Source organism: Mustela lutreola, chromosome 2 (assembly GCF_030435805.1).
Source record: "Mustela lutreola isolate mMusLut2 chromosome 2, mMusLut2.pri, whole genome shotgun sequence".
Taxonomy (NCBI): domain Eukaryota; kingdom Metazoa; phylum Chordata; class Mammalia; order Carnivora; family Mustelidae; genus Mustela; species Mustela lutreola.
Window position 1 is genome coordinate 180,753,375 of NC_081291.1, and position 18,223 is coordinate 180,771,597.

At 33.7% G+C, this 18,223-nt stretch overlaps 1 non-coding gene across 1 annotated transcript; it reads right to left on the reverse strand.

Moving 5' to 3' along the window:
• Nucleotides 1-274: 274 nt before the first annotated feature.
• LOC131826163 (U6 spliceosomal RNA) lies at nucleotides 275-385 on the reverse strand. The gene has a single exon (XR_009351457.1). It is a non-coding gene; the product is annotated as a U6 spliceosomal RNA (small nuclear RNA).
• Nucleotides 386-18,223: the final 17,838 nt, after the last annotated feature.

Below are 18,223 nucleotides of genomic sequence, written 5' to 3' on the forward strand. Positions count from 1 at the left end.
AAAAATGTAAGGATTTCAGGATAATAGTGCTTTTTTATTATTTATGTGCATGGTTTATATAATGGTTTTATTAACTGGGTTATGGATATTTGTGATCTGTTAATTGAATCACTAAATTATAAAGAACACTAAATATAAGAACTCTCAAAGATGCTGAGACCAAATATGTGTCTATTGCATGTGCAATGTATATATAGATGCATTTACTAGTTCTCTCTCTTCCATGAAATCTAGTCAGAGGTTAGTTTACATAGGTTTGTTTTGTTTTGCTTTGTTTAATATGGAATGCTTCATGAATTTGTTTGTCATCCTTGCACTGGGGCCATGCTAGTCTTCTCTGTATCGATCGTTCCAGTTTTAGTATATGTGCTGCTGAAGTGAGCACTAGCTTACATAAGGTTTAAGAAGACTCTATAAATGAATCTGAACTTAAATTTCAGGTTATATGTATCACAATACTCATTCAATGCTTGTAGGTAATAAACATATTCTTCCAATAAATATTCATTAAGTGCAGATAATGGCATTGTGGTTGTGGTGGTGTTATATAGAACACAAAGTCAGAAAATAAATTCTTCATGCCAATATGGAGATTATATCCTGGTAAGAAAGATGACTTTTCACAAAATTTAGTTAGTGTATAGTAGAAAGTATAAAAGTACAAGTGGGTTAGATGATCAAAGTTATAAGAGAGAATTGACAGCTGAAGGACCGGAAAACATTTATAAGCAGAATTTCCACTGGCCTTTGAAGAATAATTAAGATTGGAAATGTAGAGAAAAAGCAGACATTGGAACAGTTCAGTGCACACACACACACAAAAATAACTGGAATGAAAAAGGCAGAAAGTCAAGACAGCGTGGAGTGTATTCTGGGGAAATGCACTATTATTCTGTTGGATGGCCCCTGAGGATCTGATTGGTATCAAATAATTTTTAAAATTCGCATAAAATTAAGAAGCTTAGATTTTATTCTCTATTCCATAATACCATACTGAATGCATTTACCTAAAAGTAATAAGTTTTGATTAATATTTAATTAATATTAATATAATAACAATGTATAGCATACATAGTGGATTGATCATAAAAATTGAATAAAATATTTGTCATTGTCCCTCATTATAGTGGATTATAAATTACCCAATGAAAAAACATTATATTTTTTCTGTCTCTCACAGTCATTAAAAAAGAAAAAAAATCAGTTATACTTATTACAAAAGGCTGAAAACTATATGGTTCAGTAAATAGGACACATTAATGACCAGACTGGTTGATACTAAAAATCTTCTTGATTTAAATTTTATAATTTCTCTATCTAATCAATGCATGTTATGACAATTCAGAATTTCTTTTCAAGCAGCCCTTATGGCAAATCACCAGTCCAGTTTTCCTAAATTCTGTAAGCCAGATGACATTCCATATAGACAGCAATTAGTAATATGTGCATTGACCAATCAAAATAGATCGCAGCCAGTATGCCATCTGTTTCTAGTAGCTAATTCTTAGCATTCACATTAAGCTACAATTTGACTCACCATGATTAATTATACCTCACCCATGCCATGTAAAAACTACAGAGTTGAAAGTTTGAGTTTAATTTTTCAATAAATAGCTATTGTGTTTATAAGTATATTATTTGAATATTTTTCATGATCAAGGTGAAAAACTTCATAGGTATGTATTAGACTTTACCACCTGCCTGAAATATTTTATTTACTCATTAAAACCCCTTTTTTTCTTTTTAATCAAAACATGCAAGTTCATTTTTCTTTTTAAGAAGCAATCACTGATTGAATTTATATAGTTACATCCTCTTGTAAAATAATAGTATTTGAGTTGACAATAAAGAAGCAAACTAGTTTGTCTAATGTATCTGATTCCCAATGCAGCAGCAATTTTCTAACATCTGCATCTATACATATTCATTAAATTTCTCTAACATTATAAAGCAAAAGATTACCAATAATCTCTAAAGAGCTGGAAAGAAACAGAGGTTACAAAATAATTCCTGGACTTTTACTTGGCTTTTGTAAATTTACTTTTAGATACGTACTTTGTATTTTTACTTGAAGTAAAAATTTTAAAAGAACGCTATAAGTAGCCATCAGCTTTTTTTTTTTTTTTTTTTTAAGAAAATAACTATTGAAGCTTAAGGTGTTATTTTGTCTTATTAATTCATGATTGGGGGCCAGTTGGTCTAAATTTCATGTCTACCAGGATTGCACTTAGGAATGAATGAGCAATTCTAGTTAATGTGTGTGTGCATGTATGTGTGTTTCATGAGACAGAGAATGTTTTCCTGACAAGGAAAATTTTTTATACTGGATTTATTTTTCCCTCTATTGGGCTCTTACAAATGTAGTCTATGTTGTGGGATTTCCTTTTAAGGAAACACTTGTTGTTCCAGCAATAAGGTTTGTTCGGTATTTGCCTTGTGTGTAGAAAGCCATCTTCCCTGAGAGCAGGTCCTCCTCAGAATGGCCCATATCCAATAACTAACCAAGGCAACACCTAAAATCCCTGGTCATTTAGTCCCAAATTAGCTGTTTTAAGATACCAATATTTACTCCCAAGCTCTCGATGGTTTTGACCCATGAATGCTTCATGGACATGTATCACAATTTGACTTCCGCTCCCTAATTCTACTTCTTCTCTATCCCTTCCAAATTTGTTGACCCCTAAAAATTCCCTAAACACCAAATGCCAGCTCAGCATTTCTTCTGACAAACCCAGCCCACGGAGAACCAGATGACACATGGCCAGTGTTATTTTTCTGTCTCATACAGTGAAAAAAAAGAAAGAAAGAAAGAAAGGAAGGAAGGAAGGAAGGAAGGAAGGAAGGAAGGAAGAAAAAAAAGGGATTCATCCACACACTATGCCACATATTTTTTGTAATAACAGAAAATATTAAAAATGAAAAAATATCCAGATGGTTCTTAATGGGTGAGGGTATGAACATAGCTATTTCAGTGATGAAAGCTGGTAACTTTTCCCTGTTTCTTGGGGCAGATTTTCTAAGGTTCTTTGTTTCCACTGAAATGTGCCCCAAGCAAACTTATTTGCCAATAGCTCTTTTGAAGTATTTCTCACTTAGTCAAATGAATCAACTTGTCTCTGTGTAGAGACAATTATCAATTTACAGTTTAAATGTCCTCATTTACTTAAAACCCACTTAAATGAAATACTGAGCACTGTTTGACATGCACTATGGCTAAGTAGTAAATACACTATAGGCAAAATATATAAAATACACCCTTCTACTAAAGCAACTCAAGTCTAATGCAGAGGAAAAGCAGGTAAGCAAATAAAATAATTGTTGTAAAAGAAATAATTACAAGGCACAGTAGAGCCACAGAGGAGGGAACCATTTATTGTCACTCTTAATGTGTTTATTGATCTGTATCAGCTATTATTATTCCTAATTTGTGTTACTTCTAATTTGCTCTGGATTGGTAAAATGCATCAACACTTTCATTAAAATTCTGTGAAGTCTCACTTTTGACAAAATATAATTTTAATAGGACAAATTAGTGATACATTTTGAATATTTGAGAACATTTAAAAAATAATTTTCTTGTTTTCATCTCTAGTTCAGTTACATTTGCTGGAAAGCTGAGTTTCATATGTATTGTTATTGTACCACTGTATCTTCCACCAGATTGTGAAGAAGGAAAAAAAAAAAAAAACAGACCATTAAACCAAAAAGTTTAACATATTAATTAAGAAGTCTAATAACTTAGGAGAACAAAGAGCTGGAAAATGTGAAGGGAACACTTACTACTGATGGTTTTGGGGAAGAGAGATTTTCTTTAAGCATCACTGGAATTTTGCCTGAAGTATTTCTCTTTTCTGTAGAGATAGAATGAATTACCCTCATGGTCAATGTGAGGAAAGAGTCATTCCACTTTATTTTTTCTTCCTTTCTTCCTTTCTCTCTTTTTTTTTAACCCCACATATGGCTGCTTTCAGAAAACTTTCATACATTCAGCAAGTATTTATTTAATACTTACAATGTGCCAAATACTACTTATTATTCGGAATAGTGCAGTGTATAAATTGGATAAAAATCCCACCCCTCATAGAGATTTTACTCTAGTAGAGTTAGAAAGACAGAAACAAAATAAATAAGTAAAATATAAGCTATTTCGAATGGTGTTGAGTGCAATGAAAAAAAAACAAGAGGAAGGGAGTTTGGATTTACATGTGAAGTGTTTGTAGCTATTTTAAATATTTCAAATAGGTTAGGGAACTTCTTATTGAAAAAGTTGTATTTGAATGAAAAGTTTAAGGGGAAGGAGCAAATTATATGTTTAGCCATGGGAAGAATATTCTAGGTAAGGAAAGAACAATTACAAAGGCCTTAGAATGGGGTCTTAGCCAGGAAATTCAAGGAAGAACAAGAATATCTGTGAATCATTCTATTGCTTTTCTCCACACTCCTAAATTTTAAGAAGCTGACTTATACACATTCAGCAAGAAGGGAAGGTTCAGCTGCAACGAACCCTATTTGTCATTGGAACTAAACAGGCTTGGTAAATTCTGTGATTCAGCATCAGAAATATTATGTTCCTTCTATTTAAGACATGTTTCAATAATTAGTGAGAAAATAGTGCAGTTTTTTTGTCTTTCTCTGACTTATTTCAGTTAGCATAATGCCTTAGAGGTTCATCTATGTTTTTGCAAATGACAATATTTCATTCTTTTTATGGCTAATTAATATCCCATTGTATGTTTATACCACATTTTCTTTATCCACTCATCCATCAGTGGATACTTAGTTTGTTTCCATATCTTGGCTATTGTAAATAATACAACACTTAACATGGGGGGGTGCATATATCTTTTCAAGTTAGTGTTTTTATTTAAATCAGATAAATACCCAGAAGTGACATTGTTGGATGATATGGTAGTTCTATTTTTTAATTTTTTACAGAAACTTCATACTGTTTTCCATAGCAACATAAAAATTCTCTTAATGCACCAACAGTGCACAAGAATTCTCTTTAAAAAAATTCTCTTTTTTCCACATCCTTATCAACATTTGTTATTTCTTGACTTTTTGACAATAATCATTCTAACAGACATAAGGTGGTATCTCACTGAGAGTTTGATTTGCATTTCCATGATGACTAGTGAAGTTGAGTATCTTTTCACATGTCCGTTGGCCATAGTATGTCTTCTATAGGACATAATTAATATGGACACAATTAATAGATCTTCTGTCCATTTTTTAATTGAACTATTCTTGTTTTTGTTTTACCATTGAGATGTAGAAGTTCTTGAGATATTTTGGATATTAATCCTCTATCAGATATATCATTTGCAATTATCTTCTCTCATTCAAATGTTGTCTTTTTGTTTTGTTGATAGTTTCCTTTGCTGTGTAGAAGCTTTGTAGCTTGACATAGTCTCACTAGTTTATTTTTGCTTTTTTACCTCTGATTTTGGTATCTGAACCAAAATATAATCAACAAAAATGAGTGTAATATTTTGATTTCTTTTTTTGGGTAATATTTTGGTTTTCTATCTGCTATTAAGTATGAATCAGATTTGAAGATGCAGGAAAGGTGTTTATTTTATTGACCCACATAAATTCTAACACTGTTTAGTATTCAGTAATTTAGGAAATGAATGTAATATTGTCTAAGAATTAGCTCTTAGAGGGGCACCTGGGTGTCTCAGTGGTTTAAAATCTCTGTCTTCAGCTCAGGTCATGATCCCAGGGTCCTGGGATTGAGCCCCACATTGGGCTCTCTGCTTGGCTGGGATCCTGCTTCCTCTTCTCTCTCACTTTGCCTGCCTTTCTGCCTACTTGTGATCTCTATCAAATAAATAAATAAAATCTTTAAGAAAAATGTTTAAAAAAAAAAGAATTAGCTCTTAGAGCTACCTAATCTTTGTATGAAATATTTTTGTTTATAATAGATATTCTTATTAACATAAAGATGTTGAAAATTAACTAGAAAACTATAGTTTCTATCTCTTCCCTTTGTTATTCCCTCTCTCACTACTTTTTTTCCTTTTTCTTTCTGTCTCCTATTCTCTCTTCTTTCTCTCCTTTGGTAAGTACCTCTATGCATAATTTTATGAAAGTAAATATAATAAATCCCTGGTACTCAACATCTTTGTAACTTCAACTAAAAACAGTATTGTGAGAGGATTTTGATTTTTAGCACTTAAAGACCCTGTATGGTTACTTAATAATTTGTGCATAATTCAGGAAAAATATATACATTCTTTTAAAATAATCATTAGACTAAGGGATGAATAAATTATAATGATGAATTCTGTTGGTCAATAAGACTGAGGTTTTTCAATTAAACATGAATCTCTCAAACTTTATGGAACTCACTAGGTTTGGCCTATTTAGTTGCTTTTCTGGATGAATATTTCTTTTTTTAAGGTTTTATTTTTTATTTATTTGAGAGTGAGAGAGAGAGAGAGCACTAGTGATGGGGAGGAGCAGTGGCAGAGGAGAAGCAGACACTCCACTGAGCAGGAAGCCCAACACAGCATATAGTCCCAGGACCCTAGGATCATGACCTGAGCTGAAGGCAGATGCTTAACTGACTGAGCCATTCAGGTGCTCCTCTGGATAAGTATCTTGACAAATAACAACACTGGAATAGCATTTTATTCTTGCCTGTGTTTCTGGCAGAATCCAACAGTCATTTAAAGATTACTAAAAGATTAAAAAACAAGGGTTGAATGACAAATACATTATTACATTTTTTATTTGACCTTTCCATGTATGTGTGTTTAGTTATGCACTGGCCTTAGAAACTAAGACATTTAAGTATTTCTCTAAGTATAAATTGACTTGAAAAATTCTTATATCTTTACGATGAATTGTTTACCAAACAAACTCTTAGTAATGGAAACATAAAATAAGAAGTATAAGATGGAATACCTAACTTTAAGACTTGTACAATCAAGTTATGCAGGTCATAAATAAGTAAGTAAATAAGCAAGCAAAGCATTTGTTTTGATGCCTCTCAAATAGTTCAGGATTTCTTTTCCTCTAGTCCCTGGGGTTCTTGTTCATGCAGCCTCAAAAAATTAAGAGATAGACCAGATGAAGAGTGATGGGCAGCAAATCAAGGTTTATTGGGTGATAATACAAAGCCCCTGAAGAAGAAGGGGACCCAAGAGGGTTGCTTTGGAGTTTCTAGGTCTAGGGGTTTTTATGAACTCTTTTACAGAACTATCTTAAGCAACCAGGGTGTGCTACGGCATGTCAGTCAAGGCTTTGATCATGCATGTTCCTAAATATTAGGTTAATGTCCATGGGCTGATAGTCTTGTCTAAGCTGCAAAACTGAATGGTTAGTGCTATTTTGTCTTAACTCTCCCAACTGCATGTTTTCTCACTGAGGACACTGGCCCTTACTACCTAATTGTCCAACTAATTCCTAACAGCATTGCCAAGGTCACAAACTTATCTTTATCACAGGTATCTCATATTCTTTAATCTTTTGACTACATTAAATGTTGAGGTAATTCAACCAGACATTTACAAATTTAGTCTGTAGTCTAACTTTTTAGCTCTTAGATCTCAGGGTCACAATGACCAATGGAGAAATGTGGGTCCTCTTCTAATTAAAAGGCAAGAAAGATGAGCCTACACAAGTTTCCAGGCTTAGAAGGCATGCACAATGGATTCTTGCTCTCAGTCTAGTGGGACAACTTCTAGAATATCTGTAATGCCTCTAACACTCTAATTTCTTTTCAACTTGTTTAAAATAAGGCCACTTTAGACAGACTATAAGTATTCCTTATTTGTAAAAATTGACCTTGATTTCACACTAGTCTACTCTGTTTAAAATTGCTGTATGTTTACATAGCAATGTGTCAAACCACTATATCCTTCAACAATAGACAGAAGGCCTTTTTCAAGGTAATGAAACACTAGAAGTGTTACTTCACTTAACGCTCCCATTAATGGTTTGCCTTTAATGCTGTGTTCTCTGTGAATTAAAATTGGCAGATTAAGGTCTGAATTAAATTCACTCTGCCTTCTTTGCATATTTTTTATCACAGACTTATTCACAACTGTTCATCTTATTTTCTTTATTAAGAATGTTAGCACACTGCAACCCCCCATTCTTGTTTTGCAATTAATAGAAAATAATTTTCATCTGAATGCTATGCCTTTAAATTTTCATTTAATTACACCATTCAAAAGGTGGCATAGAATAATATAAAACTTTATCAACCTTTATCATCCTAGTGAAATATAATGCCTGGCATTCATAAAACAATATCACAAACTTTACCATCAAATGTTTAATTCTCACAATATCCTAAGAAATATAGTTTTTAAAGAAAAAAGCCAATCAATAGTCATCAGATGAGGGGCGCCTGGGTGGCTCAGTGGATTAAGCCGCTGCCTTCGGCTCAGGTCATGATCTCAGTGTCCTGGGATCGAGCCCTGCATCAGGCTCTTTGCTCAGTGGGAGCCTACTTTTCTCTCTCTCTCTCTACCTGACTCTCCTCCTACTTGTGATCTCTCTCTCTGTCAAATAAATAAAAAAAAAAATCTTCAAAAAAATAGTCATCAGATGATTAATGATCAAAAATTGGATTTGCCTGCCAGATTATAGCTGATCTCCAGTTGTTATCAGAATGCAGGTTTTCTCCTAAAAGGTCTCTGGGTACCATACAACAAGGGATATCTCTACACATGATTCATTTGTCCCTAAAATATTCTGGAATAATTTAGGCTATTTCTACCTGGAAGATCCCAAAGTGATTACTTTTCTGATCTACTAAAATCTAATCTCACCAGACTTTCCATCTTTGACATTTTGGTTAATGTCTGAAAGAAGACTCACTTTATGTCTCTATCCCTGATTATCCCCATATTGCCTTTACTACACAAAAACCCCACCAGTTAATGCTTTGTTGTCTTTCATACACAGAGATCTTCCTTTCAGTGAGGCCATTATCCAACTCCTTTTCCATTATGCTTTCTAACACCACCACACCAGCTCATGGTTAAGCAAACTCCTATCTCCTCAATCTCTTTACTAACTAGAATTTCCACCTTCTTACTTAATGCTTACATTGCCATTCTTCTTTCACTGCTTCATGGCTTCTTCTTATCCTTCTCAAGTCAGGCTCATTTACCCTCAAAGTTTCAAAATAACCCATGAGTTCATGCTAAGCCCAAATATTGCTCTTGATTTCTAGGGCCATATACACGACCACAATATCTAATACTCAGATAATCATTACCTGCAAACAATTGTTGTACTTCACTATGATTAAACTGGGTCAGATGTCATTTCTTCATTCATTTGTCCATTCAGCAAGGAGATATTTAATGCTTACTTTCAGCTATCTATTCTGTTAGAATATATGGAAATATACCCTTTGCTCTCATAGGTTTACTGTTGTGTCAGGAATGATTTCTATGTAAAGAACTAATTATAATATAGTATTAAAGACCCCATGAAATATGGGTATAGAGATAATCATAAATTCATGACAAGTAGAATGTTTAGTTATACTTGGACAGAATATAAAAGTTTTCTGGAGAAGAATGGATCTTGAGCTGTATCCTAAAAGATTAAAAAGTAGTAGCCAGATGGATGTAGAGGGGGAAATCTAGAATCATAGAAGTGTTTAAGCTGTCATTGTCATATCATGTGTGTGATTCTATCTTTGTACTTATTAAGTTGTATTTGCTCACTCATACTTTTCTTGTGACAGAGACTGAACTTTTATTTTTTAATCCCCATATGTGGCACAATTTGTGACATATATTAGGCATCCAGTAAATGTTTGTAATGAACTAGTGACTTTTGGTAGTTTCTGCAAGCCTTTAATAGAAGGGCCGACACTAAAGCTTAAGTCTCATTACCTCTGTTGGTTTAAAAAAAAAATTATATTGTGCTTTCTACATATACTAGGATACTGATAAAAAATATATGATGTATATTTACTGTCTTCCTATTTGGACTTCAAATGGAGATTTACAAACTTCTACCAGTAGATGAGTGCCAAAGATTTTATATTTGTGGATTTTAAAACATTCTTTGCTATACTTTAGAATTAATTATATATGAAACTGCTAAGCCTTATAAAAGATGGAAGTTAAACTCCAAAATATAATTTTTATCATTGACTGGAGACTCTCATCCCTTAACAAAAAATCTATGATGTAAAGCATTACATTACATGTAATATTTTCTGATCACATTTTTAGATGCATTTATAAACATTTAGAAATATAATGCTCTCCAGCTTTTGAATCAGTTTCTTTGTTCCATGCCTGATTTCATAAATGGTTTTCATTTATTCTCTGTCATGTACCTTTGGCTTGTGGTGGTATTTATAATGAGTCAATCAGCAAAGGTGACTGACTGAATTGATTTATGCCAGATGGACCTATCCCCTTCACATATAAATGGCATGAACTCCATAAATCTAAGTTCTAAAGGTGTTACCCAGCTTTAATGAAAACAGAGACATTCACCCAAGAGGAGTGAGCAATGACTTTCCCTTCTGTTCCTTTATCCTGTAAAGAGCAAAAAGAGTTCTCATATGTAGCTGACACAACTTTCCATCATTTCCTGGTTGTCATCTATTTTATATGGCTTACCTATTTTAAACTTTTGAATTTACAAATATTTCTCATAATTACTAATATACAAAGAACTTCAGGCATTAATTAGTCAAGAGACATGAATAATATGACTAACAGTTATTGTATAACTACTTTATACCATATATTGAGGTGAGGAATTTGCAATTTTTCATTTGTTCTTCACGAGAACTATATATATAGTAAGTACTAAAATAACCAGTATCATTTAGCATTTGAAGAAACAAAAACATTAAGGAAGTCAGGTAAGTTGCTCACAGTCATACCATATACCAGTAGGGACTGGAGCAAGGGTTTAAAACCTTACAGCCTAATTCCAGAGACCAAGCTTTAAGAACTATATTACATGACCTCTTACCTACTATAGTCAGGATACTCTATAGATTTATATATAGATTTATAAGAATCTTATATCCTAAACTGGAAAAAAAGTGAAATATAATTTAATATGAACCAGTTTAAGAGAAAAAAGAGGATATATATATATATATATATATATATATATATATATATATTCAAATAATCAATGGGATAAAAAAAAGTGGTCATTAGTGGCAGAAAAGGTATTACAAAAGTACTAAAATAATCTAGGCAAAGATGAAAATGAAGTTCCATGACAGTGAAGTTATGAAGAAGTTGGTTGGGAATATGAGTCTCATGAAGATACTCATTCTTATAACAAATAAGCATGACTTGGGGGGCACCTAGGTGGCTCAGTGGATCAAAGCCTCTGCCTTCCACTCCGGTCATAATCCCAGGGTCCTCGGATCGAGCCCCGCATCAGGCTCTCTGCTCAGCAGGGACCCTGCTTCCTTTGCTCTCTCTCGGCCTACCTCTCTGCCTACCTGTGATCTCTGTCAAAAATGAATAAATAAAATCTTTAAAAAAAAAAAAGCATGACTTAGTATGTTTAATTTTGTTTCCTAAGAAATGTTAATAACTAGAAATAATTAGAGTGATGTTTAATCATGGCTATCAGCTTTAACAATCTCTTCCTTGTCGCCATGTCTCATAAATCAATTAAAAGAGAAAAGAGACAAGTCTGACTCATGGAATCTCAGGAATATTACTGGCACCATTTTGTAAAGTATTCCTTTCACAAAAATACTATATAGGAGTTCTGTTATTTATTACAATAACATCTGTTTCCAGAACTACTCATTACCATCTTGCTACAACAACTCATTAGCCCTAATATTTCATAGTTTTTGGAATTTAAAATGTATATATATTCAAAAGGAAAAAATTCTGATGTTTGTCTTTTGGTGATTATGAGTAATTTTCTAGTACTCCTTAATGAAGCACACTCTAAAATAGTACTTTAAATGTCCTGAATCATCATCCCACTTTTAAATGTTTCTGAAGGTTAGTTAAGATATTTTTTTTTATGATTTTATTTATTTATTTGACAGACAGAGATCACAAGTAGGCAAAAAGGCAGGCAGAGAGAGAGGAGGAAGCAGGCTCCCTACTGAGCAGAGAGCCCCATGCGGGGCTCGATCCCAGGACCCTGAGATTATGACCTGAGCCGAGGGCAGTGGCTTAACCCACTGAGCCACCCAGGCTCCCCTAGTTAGGATATTTTAAGGCTATCCATGTTTCCCCTAATTTTAGCTTATACAATAAAAATAAAAATTATGAATTTTTAGCCTTTTTCTTATTACAGAGACTTTAACAAATGGTCATCTAGAGTATGAACTTGTTTTCAGACGAGGACTGCAACATACAGTGATGCAGCTTGTGGAGTTCATGACTCTACAAGATTCCACTCACGGCATCATCCATGGGATAGCCCCACTCTTGATGGAATATTAGAAATAAAGTGCCAGTTAGAAGACCTTAATGTGAGGCAGGAATCTATCAAAATCTTAAAGAAGACCATAGGCAGTAACCTCTTCGACATCAGCCACAGCAACTTATTTTAAGACATGTTTCCAAAGGAAAAGGAATCAAAAGCAAAAATGAACTTTTGGGACTTCGTCAAGATCAAAACTTCTGCACCGTAAAGAAAACAGCCAACAAAACAAAGAGGCAACCATGGAATGGGAGAAGATATTCGCAAATGACACTACAGACAAAGGCTGATATCCAAGATCTATAAAGAACTCCTCAAACTCAACACTCAAAAAACAGATAATCATGTCAAAAAAAAAAAAAAAAAAAAAAGGTCAGAAGACATGAACAGACACTTCTCCAAAGAAGACATACAAATGGCTAACAGAGGGATGCCTGGGTGGCTCAGTTGGTTAAGCAGCTGCCTTGGGCTCAGGTCATGATCCCAGCGTCCTGGGATCGAGTCCCACATCGGGCTCCTTTCTGGGCAGGGAGCCTGCTTCTCCCTCTGCATCTGCCTGCCATTCTGTCTGCCTGTGCTTGCTCTCTCCCCCTCTCTCTCTCTGATAAATAAATAAAATCTTTAAAAAAAAAGATGGCTAACAGACACATGAAAAAATGCTCATCATCATTAGCCATCAGGGAGATTCAAATCAAAACCAAATTGAGCTACCACCTTACACCAGTTAGAATGGCCAAAATTAACAAGACACTAAACAACAAGTGTTGGAGAGGATGTGGAGAAAGGGAATCCTCTTACACTGTTGGTGGAAATACAAGTTGGTGCAGCCACTTGGAAAACAGTGTAGAGATTCCTTAAGAAATTAGAAAGAGAGCTTCCCTATGATTCTGCAATTGTACTACTGAGTAATGCAATTGTCCCAAGATACAGATGTAGTGGAAAGAAGGGCCATCTGTACCCCAATGTTCATAGCAGCAATGGCCACAGTCATCACCTGTGGAAAGAGCCAAGATGATCTTCAATGGATTAATGGATAAAGAAGATATGGTCCATATACACTGGAATATTATATCTCCATTAGAAAGGATGAATACCCAACTTTTGTATCAACATGGATGGAACGGAGGAGATTATGCTGAGTAAACTAAGTCAAGCAGAGAGAGTCAATTATCATATGGTTTCACTTATTTGCAGAGCACAGGGAATAACATGGAGGATATTAGGAGAAGGAAAGGAAAAGTGATTTGGGGTAAAGCAGAGGGGGAGATGAAGCCTAAGAGACTGTGGACTCTCAGAAATAAACTGAGGGTTTTGGAAGGGGGGGTGGGAAGATGAGTGAGCCTGGCGGTGGGTATTAAAGAGGGCACGTGTTGAATGGAGCACTGGGTGTGGTGCAAAAACAATCAATCTTGGAACACTGAAAAAATAAAATTAAATTAAAAAAGAAAAAAGACGTAAAGCACCAGTTAGGAAATTCATACATGGAGAAAAGAAGAAAAAAAATGACATATTTGTTTTTCACACATCAGACTCAAAGTTTAATTCTTTTAAAATCTGGGGGTTTATATAATGAAACTTGGTCTCCTTAATATTCACATAGATTTTTTCATACTGAGTATCTATTCAGGAACATAGATCTAAGTCTGCCTTTGATTCTCAAGATGTGCAAGATATTGACATAGATAACCTAGGAGAGGGAGGAAATGATAAAGTATTTTATATCCCAGAAGAGTAGTAATACATCAGAATGTGTTTTACTCCTATACTTCCAACAATAAGTAATAGTTCCCTTTTATTTTTTGTGCCCTCGTTATAGCTCAATATAGCTGTAATGGGTAGCAAGAGTGTTTTTATATTTGATAAGGAAAATATTAGAGACTGTAAGAGCCTTTCCATTTAAATTCCACTAGAGTTGCTAGTGAAAAATAAAACAAAATAGTCATTGTAAAAAGCTACCTTCAATTTATTTGAAAATAAATTGAAAATATCGTGAGCTATATTCAACATTTACAAAATGCTTTAATAATCAGGGAAGTCACATATCTCGGCACTCAAGAGTGATATAAACTGCAAATATTACTTACTTCATATTAATTTTGACCAGAGTAAGTTATTCTAATGCCTAGTTAAGTAAGACCAAATAATTACATTACATCTGAACTTGCATCTGTCAAACATTCATTTATGTCTTTTTTACTAATGTCTATTTAATGCTTAGTTGTCTATTTTTACCATTTTACTTGAGAACATAAACTTAGTATTGAAAGGGCCATTTTAAACGAATATGAGTGTTTTAATAATGTGGATAATGAGATTGTTATTTTTATTTGAATAGATATAATTTTGAGATGATAAATAAAATAACTTCATTACAAGAAAAAGTGGTACATAGTTAATTATGTTAACATTATATATTTTTTTCTTATTTCTATTATATCCTATCATTAAAAAACAAAAATTCTCAACACAGAAAATTTACAATTAAGGCAAGTCTGGTTTTGAAAACTATTTATGTCAAAAAACTTTCTTTCTTAGAAATATTTACTATATATCTCTTCTAGTTTCAGTGTCCTGGTACATTCACTGGGGGTTCTGCAAAAAGAAGAGAGATAAGGTATGAAGAAAGACAAATGTGGTCTCATTTGGCAACTTCAAATAATACATGTCAAAATAATGTCTTCATTCAAGTCTAGGCCCCTCTCCCTAAAATAAATGTGCCATGCTGGAAATGTTATCACGTTAGATTTTACTTCTAACAGATGTACCTATAGATTTATTTTAAAGGGACACATCCTGAAAATGAGAAGTGAGCCTGAGTTTGTGAAAATTTATTTCAACTCATTATTTTTTTTAAAACAAAACAAAACAAAAACCTTATACTTAGAATGCATTCCTTTCAGAACTGTATGTTAATATAAAAATGCCAGTAGATACAATGCAAACCAAGACTTAGCTTAGAGCACTTTTCTTGTTGGCTTTTTTTGTTCATCTACTCTACTATTCTAATTTCCAATGCCACCATACCTCCCATTTAGGAAAATGGTGAATCCTTTAGTTCGATGCACGATGGGGAAAATAACCAATTGAGTTATCATATTACTAGGGTTATATTTAGTCATTTTTCATTCAGAAGGTAATTGTAAAGTACTTAAATAGGTCAGATACCATACAAAACCCTGAAGCTACAAAGTCCCTGCCCTTTAAGGGCTGACACCTTAGCAGTGAAAGCAGAAAGTATGTTCAAAATGTTAAATATTAAGTTCATAAATGCTCTGATAGAGATATTTGCACAATGTGATGGTAATCAAGAAAGTTGGCATTACATTCAAGTTACAGAGTGAAGGCAGCATTTGAAGAATAAATAGAAATTTAAAGAACAGAAGCTGGATTCAAAGGATACATTGAAGTTAGTCAGATGAAGATGTGTGGAAGAGAGTAGAAGGGATGTAGGATGAAGATCCAAAGCATTTTAGTTGGACACAATGGTGTGTGTCATCATAGTTATGGTACTGGGAACTGTGGGTCTGTATTATGTGTAGGAACTATGAAGCTAGAGAGATAGTTGTATTAGGCTTAGAATACTCAGTTTCATTTTAGAACAATTTTTCTAATTGCAGTGATGAGGATAGAGTAGGGGGAGTTTCAAGGGTGATTAGATATAAAGATCCAGTGGGACATTAAATACAGTGTCACATGGAGTGCCTGCGTGGCTCAGATGGTTAAATGTCTGCCTTCAGCTCAGGTCATGATCCCAGGGTCCTGGATTTCGACTCACACCCAGCTCCCTACTTCGCAGAGAGCCTGCTTCTCCCACTCCCTCTACCTGCTCCTCCCCCTGCTGGTGGTTTCTCTCTCTGTCTGTCAAATAAATAAATGAAATCTTTAAAAAAAAAAAAAAAGTATCACAGATAAGAAATAGTAAGGTTCTGGGCTAAGATACTGGCTTCTATAATAATAAGGCCAGGAACTAATCTGAAAGGTAGAAATCAACAGGACTCCTCTTCAACAGAGATTGAAGAAGCAAGAGAAAACATGGCTAACAAAGCAGGACAAAAGAAGTAGGAGGGCATGGACTCCAAATAAAAACTAGGGATTAGCAAATTGGAGGAAGGCCTCCTCTCTTAATTAGTTGATACTTAAAGCAGGTGAAATGTTTATATTATGGAGTAAATCCTAAAAAGTGGAGCAGAAAAGTAAAGGAAATTTTATTAATAGCTTTCATTTTCTTAGTTAAATAGAAGGCGAAGCTAATCTACTACAGGAGGGGATGGGAAAAGGTGTCAAAGGTTATTGGTAATTGTCTAGAATGATTGATAAAGGTAGTGGGGAAAGGAAATAATTGGAGATTTCTGAATACCTGTGAGGTTTCAGTACCAAAGAAAATTATTTTGCATATTTTATTTTTTGTTTTTCAAAAAATGTGGTATAGTGCTGAGTAATAACTAATCTAAATGTGATTTATTGCCATGGATTGCAGAAGGGAGGAAGAATCATTACTGGATTTGAAGGAACTCAGAAATTTGAAAGGTAGAGTTTGGGATAAGTCAGACAATAGACATTCACTTAGAATCTAAGGGAATCATTAACTCATAAGAGTGGGGGTTTTTTGTGTTTTTTTGTATTTACAATATGTAATGCATTGCAAAAACAAGAGAAAATATGTTTCCTCAAGAAATTAAAATCTTATGAAGAATATGCTCCATACTTACAATATTAAAGAGTTAGTATTTGAAGTTATAATGGTTATTTCTGTTATTATAGCCATATCTGAAGTACTTGGAAAATCACTTTATTTTTTAGACAGTGCTACTATTATTAATAGAACCACATTTCTCATGTCATAATATGTATATGTGCATATATGTATATTATATATATATATGAGATATATTTTGATTTGCCAAGTCATTCTGAAATGAGTTGTAATATTGCTGATATTTTATATGGTATACTGGAGACTGGCTTTGAGTAACTGTATTTCTGTGCTTGCACATAAATATAGCTTAAAATTTAATATTTTTACTCTCCATATGTAGAAGGAATTAGTACTAAGTAGTAAAGTGATTAGAACTGACTTGGAAGAGAGGCACCTGGGTGGCTTAGTTGTTAAATGTCTGCCTTTGGCTCAAGTCATGATCCCAGGGACCTAAGATCAAGCCTGGCATTGGGCTCCCTGCTCAGTGTAGAGCCTGCTTCTTTTTCTCCAGCTTTTCCTGCTTGTTTTCCCTCTCTCATAGTCTCTCTCTGTGTCAAATAAATAAATAAAATCCTTTATAAAAAATGACTTGGAACAAACTTTCTTCCAAATTTTTTATTAATACTCATCAGAATAGAAAGAGATATATTGAAACATACTTATCCTGTTTTTCATAAAATTGGACGAAGATCAGCTGAAACATTTCTAAACTATCATGATTAATGCCCTAAACTTAAAATAATTCAAATAAAATATTTTAATGTGAGTTCATATTCTGAGTATGCTATGCCATTTAAATAATACTTATACTGCAAAAAATTATAGAAGAAACAGAATTTGTGTAGCAGAAGTATCTTTATATTAGCATTTTGCCTTGAAGACATCATGAATATGAAGTTCTAAAAGATATCTTTTTTCATCTCAAAAGTAAAGGAGGGTACATATTGCATGGAGCACTGGGTGTTACACATAAACAATGATCTTGGAACACTACATCAAAAACTAATGACATATGGTATGATGACTAACACAACATTAAAAAAAGGAGGAAACTCTAACCTCATTCCCAAAGAATGGTTAGAGGAAATTCTTTAAGGCAGTACCTGAAATGTCTCCTTCAAT